The sequence below is a fragment of the Epinephelus lanceolatus genome, chromosome 13, assembly GCF_041903045.1.
Source record: "Epinephelus lanceolatus isolate andai-2023 chromosome 13, ASM4190304v1, whole genome shotgun sequence".
NCBI classification, from domain to species: Eukaryota; Metazoa; Chordata; class Actinopteri; order Perciformes; family Serranidae; genus Epinephelus; species Epinephelus lanceolatus.
This window is the reverse complement of record NC_135746.1, coordinates 20,560,501-20,572,877: the sequence shown is the minus strand read 5'-3', so window position 1 is coordinate 20,572,877 and position 12,377 is coordinate 20,560,501. Positions and strand designations below refer to the sequence as shown.

General features: G+C 35.7%; 1 protein-coding gene across 1 annotated transcript in view; it reads right to left on the bottom strand.

Moving 5' to 3' along the window:
• Positions 1–12,377, bottom strand: part of lin28b (lin-28 homolog B (C. elegans)) — a 45,263-nt gene that overhangs the window by 31,621 nt on the left and 1,265 nt on the right. The window lies entirely within an intron of this gene.

The window sequence follows — 12,377 nt, the reverse complement described above, 5'->3', positions numbered from 1 at the left end:
TTGGGTGGTCACAGCAGCAGGACTAAAGACAACATGAGGGGGAGACAGGAGGAACAGAGCATGATATTAGCAACTATAACAGCAAAGATTCCCCCATTATCATGCAAAAACATGCATGTGTGATGTCTTTTGTATTTTGTGAGTTATAGGACTGGAACCAACATGTGAGAAGATATTTAAGAAATATGTATATTGATTGGCGTGTTAGTTAGTTAATTAGTTGCCCTTGTAAGACACCAAAACAACACTGCAGAGGTAAGATTTGTAGATTTGTAAAAGAACAGCACATGGACTAAAACACCAACTTTTTTTACAAAGTTCTACAAAAAAGTTAGTGATCAACTTCCCTTTCTAAAGAACAATCTCAGACTTGTCTTTTACCAAATTAAAACTACATAACTGGGACAGGGGTGTAGATTTCGGGGGGGACACAGGGGACACACACCCCTCAATATTTAGAACATGTGCATTTGTAGCCCCCAGTCAAACATTAAGTATCAAAGGTCTTTTATTTATATCAGAAATTGATGCAGGAAAGGCACAAATCAGTGTACAGTAGTTTAAAAGAATTTAAAATATTTAAAAATATGTATATAGACTTGCATGTTAGTTATTTAGTTGCCCTGCCTACAGCCCTTTTAAGACACCAAAAACAGCATTGCAGAGACATTTATAAGAGAACAGCACATGGACTTAAACACCAACTTTTCTTACAAAGTTCTACAGACAAAGTTAGTGATCAGCTTTCCTTTCTAAAGCACAATTCTGTCATCCATTTTAGACATGTCTTTTACCAAGCTATAACAACATAACAAACAACATAACTGAGAAATGGGTGTAGGTTATGGGGGGACACAGTGGGCGCATCCCCCTCAATATTTAGCACATGCACATTTGTTGCCCCCAATAAAACATTAAGAATCAGAGGACTTGCAAATGGATGCAGAAACACATTGGTGCAACTGGCACCTTTTTTTTTTTTTTCAAAATATATATATACTGACTAACGTGTTATTTATTTAGTCACCCAGCCCGAAGCTCTTATAAGACACAAAAAACAGCACTGCAGAAGTCAGATTTGTAGATTTATAAAAGAACAGCACACGGACTAAAACACCAACTTTTCTTACAAAGTTAGTGATCAACTTCCCTTTCTAAAGCACAATCTCAGACATGCCTTTTACCAAAATAAAACTACATAACTGGGACATGGGTGTAAATTTCGGGGGGGGACACAGGGGACACATCCCCCTCAATATTTAGAACATTTGTTGCCCCTATTAAACAAAGTATCAGAGGACTTTTATTTTGATGAGACATCTACATCAGAAATCGATGCAGAAAAGGCACAAAATGGTGCACTGAACGCCTTTTTTTTTTTTTACATAACCAACATATGAAAAGATTTTTTAAAAATATGCATATTAACTTAAATGTTAATTATTTAGCTGCCCAGTCTGCAGCCATTCTGGGACATCAAAAATAGCATAGCAGAGGTAAGATATGCAGAGTTGTAAAAGAACAGTGCATGGACTAAAACACCAACTTTTCTGAAGTTCTACAAAAAAAATGTTAGCGATCAACTTCCCTTTCTAAAGAACAACCTCAGACATGTCTTTTACCAAAATAAAACGACATAACTGGAACATGGGTGTAGATTTCAGGGGGATACAGGGGACACATCCCCCTCAATATTTAGAACATGTGCATTTGTTGCCCCCAATAAAACATAAAGTATTAAGGACTTTTATTAACATAAGAAACTGATGCAGGAAAGGCACACATTGGTGCAGAATAGTTTAAAAGATTTAAAAAAAATTTATGCTGACTTGCGTGTTAGTTATTCAGCTGCCCCGCTCACAGCTCTTATAAGACAGCAAAAATAGCATTGCAATGGAAACATTTGTAGATTTGTAAGAGAACAGAACATGAACTAAAACGCCAACCTTTCTCATTATGTTGTTAGTGATCAACTTCTGTCTTTTACACAAAGACAGAAGACAATCCAGGATATTAGGTGTTGAAAAATGTTTTAAAATATGTATATTGATTTGCATGTTAGTTATTTTGCTGCCCTTATAAGACACCAAAAATAGCATTGCATTGACATTACAAAGAGAACAACAGTTAGACTAAAACACCAACTTTTCTTACAGAGGTCGACAAAAAATAAGTTATTGATCAACTTCACTTTCTAAAGAACAATTTTGCCATCCATCTCAGACATGTCTTTTACTGAAATAAAACTACATAACTGGGACATACATAGGTGTAGATTTCGGGGGGAAACAGGGGACACATCCCCCTCAATATTTGATTACGGCGTTTATAAATGCAATATTTTCTGGTTTCTTTTCTCCTCCATGACAGTTAAGTAAATATCTTTGAATTGTGGACAAAACACAACTTTTGAGGACGCCATCTTTGACTCTGGTAAACATGATTGACATTTTTCACCATTTCTTAATGTTTTATAGATTAAACAACTAATTGATGAATCAAGAAAATAATCAACACATTAACAGACAGTGACAATAAATGTTAGTTAATGTGTAAAGTGTCTTCCACCAAAGTTAAACTTGGATGTAATCAGCTCCTCTCTGCATAATCACAATATACTCTGTATCCACCATCATGGGACAATCATTCCAGAGAAAAGTCTCCACAAATAAGCTGTGGGTACTCAACATTTAGAACATTTGTTGCCCCTGATAAAACATAAAAGTATCAGAGGACTTTTATTCTGAAAAGACATTTACATCAGAAATCGATGCAGAAAAGGCACCCAACCTTGAACTTTTTTTACACAACCAACATGTGAAACGTTTTTTAAAAATTTGTATACTTGCATGTTGGTAATTTAGTTGCACTTATAGGACACCAAAATAGCACTGCAGAGGTGAGATTTGTAAAAGAACAGCACATGGATTAAAACAACAACTTTTCTTACAAGGTTCTACAAAAAAGTTAGTGATCAACTTCCCTTTCTAAAGAACAATCTCAGACATGTCTTTTACCAAAATAAAACTACATAACTGGGACAGGGGTGTAGATTTCGGGGAGGACACAGGGGACACATCCCCCTCAAACATTTAAGTATAAAATGACTATATTTACATCAAAAATGGATGTAGAAAAGGCACACACTGGTGCACCTTGCACCTATTTTTACACAACCAACATATGAAGAGATTTTTAAAAACATGTATACTGACTTGCATGTTAGTTATTTAGTTGCCCAGCCCACCACTCTTATAAGACACCAAAAACAGCACTGCAGAGGTAAGATTAGTGAATTTGTAAAAGAACAGCACATGGACTAAAACTCCAAATTTTCTTGTAGAGTTCTACAAAAAAATAAGTTAGTGATCATCTTCCCTTTCTACACGTCTTTTACCATAATAAAAATGCATAACTGGGACATAGGTGTAGATTTCAGGGGGAATACAGGGGTCACACCCCCCTCAATATTTAGAACATGCAACCCCCAACAAAACATTAAATATCACGGAAATTGGTGACGAATAGTCAACCAGAATCTAGAATATCAAGAGTTTAAAAACAAGATTTAAAAGTTAGTTAATTATTTCGTTGCCCAGCCCACAGCCCTGATGAGACACCAAACATACCATTTGTAGCGTAAGAGAACAGCACATGGACTAAAACACCAACTTTTCATACAGAGGTCTACAAAAAAAGTTGGTGATCAACTTCCCTTTCTAAAGCACAGTTTTGTTCATCCAAGACATGTCTTTTACCAAATTAAAACACAGGGGGGACACATATCCCTCAATAATTAGAACTCGTGCATCTGTTGCCCCCAATAAAACATTAAAGTATCAGAGGACTTTTATTTTGACAAGACCTTTATATCCAAAATAGGTGCAGAAAAGGCACACATCCAGGAAATCCAAGAGTGTTTGACGCTGAATGTTTTCTGGCGGAGAACCCACAACACACAAACACACACAAATATGGAACAAAACTTACGCCCTTGATTTGGAAAATAAGGTTAACTCATGATACCAATAAAACACAAAACACACTCCACCACTAACCTCAGACTACCACATAGATCCAAACATATCTAGATTCCTGACTTACACTTCAGTTATATAACCTCACATCTTTGCTACAGTAATACCAACCACACTGACAAACACAAGTTCCCTTCTACCTGTGACCAAAATAACTTATCACAACAAAAAACACACTGCTCATTCTCTCTCCTCTCCATGCATGGCCATGTTGTTTTTGAGCTCATGTTCCTCTAACATACGACCAGTTACCTCCCAGCATCATAGTGGGCACCAGAGGAGAGCTGAACTCACAGCTTTGGAATGTGACTGGAAAACCCAGAAAAACAAACCTGAAAACTGATGTGTTCAGTTCCCGTAATGTTCAGTTGTCAGTACAGAATCAATGCTCAGGCAGTGGACGCTTTGCAGAGACACTTAAAGTAATGATTAAATGGTGGATAGTATGTGAGGAAGGCAGCCTTGGACTTGTTTCTCGTCTGCATTACAAAAGAATAAAGATAGGCTGCAGAAAAAGAGAGCTTGGGAAGACTTTTTCTTGCTGTGAGGTTACTTTAGATAAAATTTTGCAATCTCCAAGTGTCTCGAATAAAGCAAAAAAGCTGCCAGTGTCTATAAAGTTTCTTACAGTTAATCACTTTGGCTTCATTCTTCTTCTAACCTTTTATTTTCATATGAATAACTTATGTCCCTTTACATATTGTCGCTTATTTCCTTAGCAAATGCTACATATTAGAGCTGCAACAATTCAATTAATTTCCAACTAACTGAATAATCAATCAGTTTGAGTCATTTTTCTTGAAAAGATTGTAAAAATTCTCAGATTCCAGCGTTTTACATGTGAAAATTTCCTTGTTTCTTTTCTCCTTTATGACAGTAAACTGAATTTCCTGGGGTTGTGGACAAATTAGGACATTTGAGGATGTTATTTTGGACTTTGGTGAACACTGGTGGACATTTTTCCACCATTTTATAATGTTTTAAGGACTAAAATCGAATCAATTAATCAATAAAATAATCAACAAATTAATCTACAGTGGCAATAATTGTTGGTTGGATGTCTTTATATTGAAAAACACCAACAACAAAGTGTGTAAAGTGTTGGAAAAAGTTCCTCTCTGCATATTCAAATTCCACTCTCTGTCCACCATCATGTGACACACACTCCAGAGCAGAGTGTCTCCACCCATGAGCTGCGGTTACTCAAGGCCACACAGCAGATCGATAACAACACGCCTGAAAAATACTACGTCCATTGAGAAACTTCCCCTCTTATCTCACATCTACCCTGGTGGGACGTTTCTCCAGGGGTTATTCCCGGGTATGAGTGCAGAGGAAAAACACGTTGGAGGAGTGAAACAACAACAAGCCCCATCTCCACCCACCGGGGCTAAAGAGCCCACCCTCCGGAATTCACAAGCTTTTTCCCCTACCCCCAATCCATCCATCCCAGCCCCCGCGCAAAGGCCCTGTTTTTGAAGATGCTTGTAGAGGAGGCCTCCGCAGTGGCCATAGAATTACTGTTTGGGTCACAGGGTTGGATGCCAGTGTCAGATGTTATCCACTCACTCATATCCTGACAGGACCTTTCTGATTAGGACAAGTCAGTGGAAATCCCCGTAGTGCGGCTCGCTGACATGTGTGCAGGCTAATGACGAGGAATAATTTAGATATGGGTGGCTTGGGTGTGTCTGTTTGGCAAAGGAAGCGACTGAAATACCAAAACAGAGATTAGTGGAGATTTAAAGACACCTTAATTCAATGTGAACACCTTCATGTGGCTGAGAGAAGTCTCCTTAGTGTGAAATGAAGGCGGGGCGTCTCAGGCTGATGATAGATGTGTGAGGACAATGAAAACTTCCTTTAAACTTTGTTTTACTGAACACATCACTTCCTCTCTTCACATTTGTTGCATTAGCTACTGCTACAACTAGAAATCTTACTTTTGCCACCTTTTATTCACCTTTAAGCTGCAGGATAAGATTGTTTTTTACACTTTTTAAACTTTTCCCTTTTTTATTTGTAAAGAAAAGCACATGGACTAAAAACAGCAACTTTTCTTCTTTAGTTTATGTGGTTGTTTTTCTTATAATCTGCACCTACTAAAAGTCTCAATTTGGCCTCCCTTATTTATCTGTACAGCAAAGGAAAAGGTTTTGTCTTTTCTATTTAACAGCAGTTTTATTTAAGTTTTGCACCAAAAGTTAGTGTTCAACTGCTTTATTTTACAAGTCATATTTTGGGCTTCCTTATTTGTCTTTATGCTGCAGGATAAGGTTGTTTTGGAACTTCTTTTTACCACTTTTTTTTATTTATGGAGAAGATTACATGGATTAAAAACAGCAACTTTTTTAAGTGGAGTTTTGCATGAGAAAGTTAGTGATCATCTTCTTGGTTTACATTGTTGTTTTTCTTGTGACTAACACCTTTGAGACCTTTATATTTTTATATATTTTATATTTTTTTGTGAAAGACAGCACATTGGCCAAAAATAGCTAGTTTTTAAATGAAGATCTGCATGAGAGAGTTTCAACTTCTTAGTATACATGGTTTTTCTTCTAATAATCAGCACCAGCTAACAGTCTCACTTTGGCCTCCCTTTATTTGTCGTTATACTGCAGGATAAGGTAATTTTTTCCCATAGTTTTATTTGCGGAGACGTTCAAATGGACTAAAACAGCAACTTTTTAAATGAAGATTTGCATGAGGAAGTAAGAGATCAACTTCCTGGTTCACATTGTTGTTTTTCTTATGACTAACACTAAAGTGAAGTCTTTCTTTAGCCACCTTTATATTTTCCCATACACTGCAGGAAAAGTTTTCAAACTTGCTTTAACTTAAGATCTTTTGTCCACTTTTTATTTATGGAGAGGAGCACACGGACTAAAAACAGCAACTTTTTAAATGAAGATTTGCATGAGATAAGTAGAGATCAACTGCTTTAGTTTACATTTACTGTTTTTCTTATACTCAACACCAACTATAATTCTTACTTAGGCCTCCTGTTATTTGTCTTCATGCTGCAGGATAAGGATATTTTCTAACTTGTTTTGATTTCAGATCTTTTTACCACTTTTTTTTATTTGTGGAGAGGAGCACATGGACTAAAGCAGCAATTTTTGCAGGAGAGTAGTAGTGATCAACTTCCTGGTTAACAATGTTTTTCTTATGACTAACACCAAAGTGAGGTCTTTCTTTAGCCACCTTTATATTTGTCCTTTCACTGCAGGAAAAATTTGTTTTCAAACTTCTTTTGTCCACCTTTTTATTTGTGGAGAGGAGCACACGGACTAAAAACAGCAACTTTTTAAATGAAGATTTGCATGAGAAAGTTAGTGATCATCTTCTTGGTTTACATTGTTGTTTTTCTTATAATCAGCACTAAATAAGTCAGACTTTGGCCTCCTTAAATTTGTCTTTATGCTGCAGGTTAAGGTCTTTTTTCCATATTTTCATTTGTGGAGAAGAACACAGACTAAAACAGCAACTTTTCTTATGAAGTTCTGCATTAAAGCTGGGGATCAACTTCCTGGTTTGCACTGTTGTTTTTCTTATGAGTAACACCAAAGTCTGACTTTAGCCACCTTTATATTTGCCCATACATTACAGGAAAAGATTGTTTTGCTCGCTTTAACCTTACAGTTTTTGTCCACTTTTATATTTGTAGGGAAGAGCACATAGGCTAAAAACAGCAACTTTTTAAATGGAGTTTTGTGTTAAAACAAGGGATCAACTTCTTGGTTTACATTGTTGTTTTTCTTATGATCACCACCGACTAGAAGTCTTGTCTTTATGCTGCAGGATAAGACGTTTTCAGCTTGTTTTAACTTCAGATCTTTTGTCCATATTTGATTTGTGGAGAAAAGCACATGGACTTAAGTTCTTATGAAGTTTTTCAAAAAAAGGTAGGGTTCAAATTCTTTAGTTTACATCTGTTGTTTTCCTTATGATCAGCACCAACAGGAAGTTTCACTTTGGCCTCCATTTTATTTGTCCACATGTCCTTCCTCCTTTTCCCTCTTTTTTGGAGAAGAGTACATGGACTAAAGACAATAAATAAAAGTCTGACTTTAGCCACCTTTTGATTTGCTCTTATGTTCCGGCACAGAAAGATTGTTTTCAACTTCACATCAATTCTTTTTCCAAAGTGTGTGTGTGTGTGTGTGTGTGTGTGCGTGTGTGTGTGTGTGTGTGTGTGTGTGTGGAGGAGTACATCAAACAATATAGCACCCTTTCATAGCCAAAAAAAGCAGTGACCTCCTGTGTGTAACATACACAGCCATGAATTGGCTATTTTAGATGACATAAACTGCCTCATAATCCACACCAACTATAAGTCAAACTTTTACCACTGTTTCATTGACTTCACACCAGGCATTTGTTTTTTTTAATAACCACTGAGTTGACTGCCTTTTTATTTGCCTTTATGCTGCAGAATAATGTTGTTTTCAGACTTGTTTAAACGGTCATTAATCCTCATTTCACTTCTCTCTTTGTGGAAAATACATTTAAAAAGAGACATTTATCATATTAAGTTCTGCAAAAAGTGAAGGAATTCATATTCGTAACATAGCTATACATCTGCCAATTTTTAAGATGGAATGAAAATACAACTTCTAAACTTTGCAGTAGCTGTTAATCTTACAATCAACACCAATTTGTCATAGTCTTAGACAAAGTCATACTTTAATCTGCCCTCATGCTGCGGGATAACATTTAGTTAAATCCCTCTATTTCATTTTGCTTCTGTCGGCCTACATGAACAAAAGAACAACTTTTCATGTTAAGTTCTGCAAAAAGTAAAAGGAATTCCCATTTATAAAATGCAACAAGATACTGGCCAATTTTTACTATGAAATTAAAGGTATTTACTTGGCAGTTTATCTCATAATCAACACAAACCAGTCATAGTCATAGACAAAATCATACTTTAGCTACTTTTTTATTTGCCCTCATGCTGCAGGATAACATTGTTTTTACACTTGTTTGAACTTTAGTTCAATCTTTTAAACTTTTCATATTATGTTCTGCAAAAAGTTAAGGAGTATTTATAACGCAACTGGACAATTTTTTTTTACTATGAAATGAACAATAAACTTCTTTGTTTGCAGTTTCTTATAATCAACACCAACTAGTCGTAGACAAATTCATACTTTAGCTACCTCTTTCATGGCCTTCATGCTGCAGGATAATATGGGTTTAAAACTTGTTCAAACTTCAGCACAATCTTTGATTTCATTTTTTGTCTGTGGGCCTACAAGAACAAAAAAAAACAACAAAAAAAAAACAACAACTTTGCATGCTAAGTTTTGCAAAATGTGAAGGAATTCATATTCTTAACACAACTATACATTAGCCCATTTTTAAGATAAAATGACAATACATCGTCTTTACTTTGCATTAGTTGTTTATCTTATAATCAAAACTAATTTGTCATAGTGTTAGACAAAGTCATACTTTAGCTGCCTGTTAATCTGCCCTCATGCTGCAGGATAACATTGCTTTAAAACTTGTTCTAATTTCGGATCAATCTTTTATTTCACTTCCTTCTGTAGGCCTGCATGAGCAAAATGACTTTTCTTGTTCAATTCTGCAAAAAGTTTTTAAGATGATAATACAATTTATTTACTTTGCATTTTATCTCATAATCAACACCAACTTGTCATAGTCTCAGATGAACTCGTAATTTAGCAACCTGTTTACTGGCTCTCCTGCTGCAGGATGATATTATTTTAAAACTTTTCAACTTCAATCTTTTATTTCATTTTCTTCTGTAGGCCGACAAGAACAAAAACAACTGCTGAGGAATACACATTTGTAACGCAATAAGGAATTGGCCAATTTTTACCATGAAATAAAAATACAACTTCTTTACCATGTAGTCTATCTTATAATCAACACAAACTAGTCGTAGTCATTGATAAATTCATCCTTAAGTCACCTTTTATTGGCCCTGTTGCAGGATAACATCGGTTATAAACTTGTTCAAACTTAAAGCCGATCTTTAATGTATTTGTCATTTTTCTTCTGACCAAAAACAACAACATTTCATATGAAGTTCTGCAAAAAGTTAAGGAAATACCATTCAAACACAACTAGAAACTGGCTGATTCTTACTATGAAATGAAAAATCAACCTTTTTACTTTGCAGTTTATCTCATAACTAGTCATAGTCATAGACAAAGTTTTACTTTAGCTACTTTTTATCGGCCCACATGCTGCAGGATTATGTTGTTTTAAACTTGTTTTTACTTCAGATCAATTTGTTTCTCTCCATTTGTCTACGGGAGGCCTACATAAATAAAAAGAAAGACTTTTCTTATGAAGTTTGGCAAAGTTGAGGAATTCACGAGTGTAACGCAACTGTAAATTGGCCAGTTTCTTACTGTAAATGAAAATACAACTTACTTTCTTTGCATTTTATCTTATTACCAACACGAACAAGTTGTAGTCATCAATAAATTCATACTTCAGGCACCTTTTATCGGCCTTAATGCTGCAGGATGGCACTGCTTTTTGACTTGTTTTAACTTCAGATCACTTTTTTTCTCTACATTTTTCTGCCCACAACGACAAAAAACTTTCTTATGAGGTTTACAAAAAAGGTAGGGAACTCATGTCTCTATGAACTGGGCTATTTTCAAGATACACTAATGACAAATATCTTACCTAAAGTTTTTGCTAACTAACTGACAATACTAGCATATTTGTTGGTCAAGGTATTGGTAAGACATTTTGGCAAAGATTTTGCTCTTGTGTTTAGCTGAATGTTTAAAAAAACCCGCCTGTATGAGAATATATTATCCACTTATGATGATTTTAGTATCATATAAATAAGGATTCTTGTAACTTTAACGAGAAAAGACTTGTGCAAACCTTCTTGATGTGTTATATGAAACTCTGAGACAATCTGAATCAGATTCAGATTCAGAGTTAAGACAGCGTGTCTTTGGTTTGGTCTACTCATGATGTTTGAATATATGAATAAAATCCAATATATCATACTTTTTGGCACATATATCTAATGTTATAATAATGTTAAAATCCTCTGGTGTTTTCACAGGCAGTCACAGTCACACTTGATGAAGATATGGACCGTTTTAGATTTAAGACCTTAAATAAAGAGAAATAATTCCCCTCTTTAATTATGTAAGTGATGTTTTGTTGCACTGAGCACCAACTGGAGGTCCTTAAAAATATTCAGCTTTATTTTGTTTAATTTATCTCACATATATGACATTTAAATATACTTTCCAGACAAGCCATGCTCACAGACTCTCAGAGGCGTAAGGAAATTGACTGCAGACTGAAATCTGTCTGAGATTCAAGCAGCTGCTTATTTTGACCAAAACAGATAATTATGAGCATTTAACCTCCACAAGCACGAGCAGATTCGCTGTTTGAATGGAGTTTCTGAGCAGACTTTGGACTCCATCACCCCAGCTAACCCCACCCAACCCCCACTCCTCACCCTGAAGGCTCCCAGAGGAAATTTGCCTTTACCCTGCTGCTGTCAATGCAGTTCAAAGGGTTCACTGAGTTCGTCTCTCCCCTTTTCTCCTTTCTTTTTCTACTGAAGGGGTTATTTTTCTGTCGTTTACTTCATGCATTCCACCCAGCAGCCCCTCACTTCTTTTTTTTATATCCTCTGTTAAGGGTGTGTAAACAGTGCTGGCAAAGCAGGTCATCTCCTCCTCTGAGGTATTTTGCAAAAACAGGAGGGTGTGAGCATGTGGAGGAATTCACATGCAAAAGTTTAATATCTTCTTAATTATTTAATTCATCTTAAATTGTAAGCACATGCTTAAATGGCTTGACTCACTTTTAAATCACATTTTGGGGGATTTCTGCCTCTATCTCTGTAAAAGACGATAAAACAATATTTTTTGCAATTAAGTTAAGTTATTTATGTGACATATGTTTAGATTTCGTTAAGGAATATTTTGACTCAACGAAAAAAAAAATACAAGGAAGTGAAATTAGTGTCACAAAAGCGCACGTGTGCCATGTGCTCCACACTTTTCCACAGGAGCAAACCAAAAACTTGTGGGACGTTTTCTCCATTTTCTCGCTTCTTGTAACAGAAACAGCTTTAAATTATTAATGAAAATCAGATTTAATATTTGTATAGGCGTGATAGATGTTTTTAAAAGCTACTTTTAATGCCAAACTTTTTTTAAAAAAGCCTCTAGTCTGTTTTTAAACCACCTCTTTACCCTAACAGGATGATTTTTCTTTTAGTTATAAGAAGGCACCAGCGAGACAAAAATACCACAGTTAAGTTTTGAGGTAAACCACGTGGTTTTAAAGTATTTTTTCAATCCGACAAAGTCTCCTCTA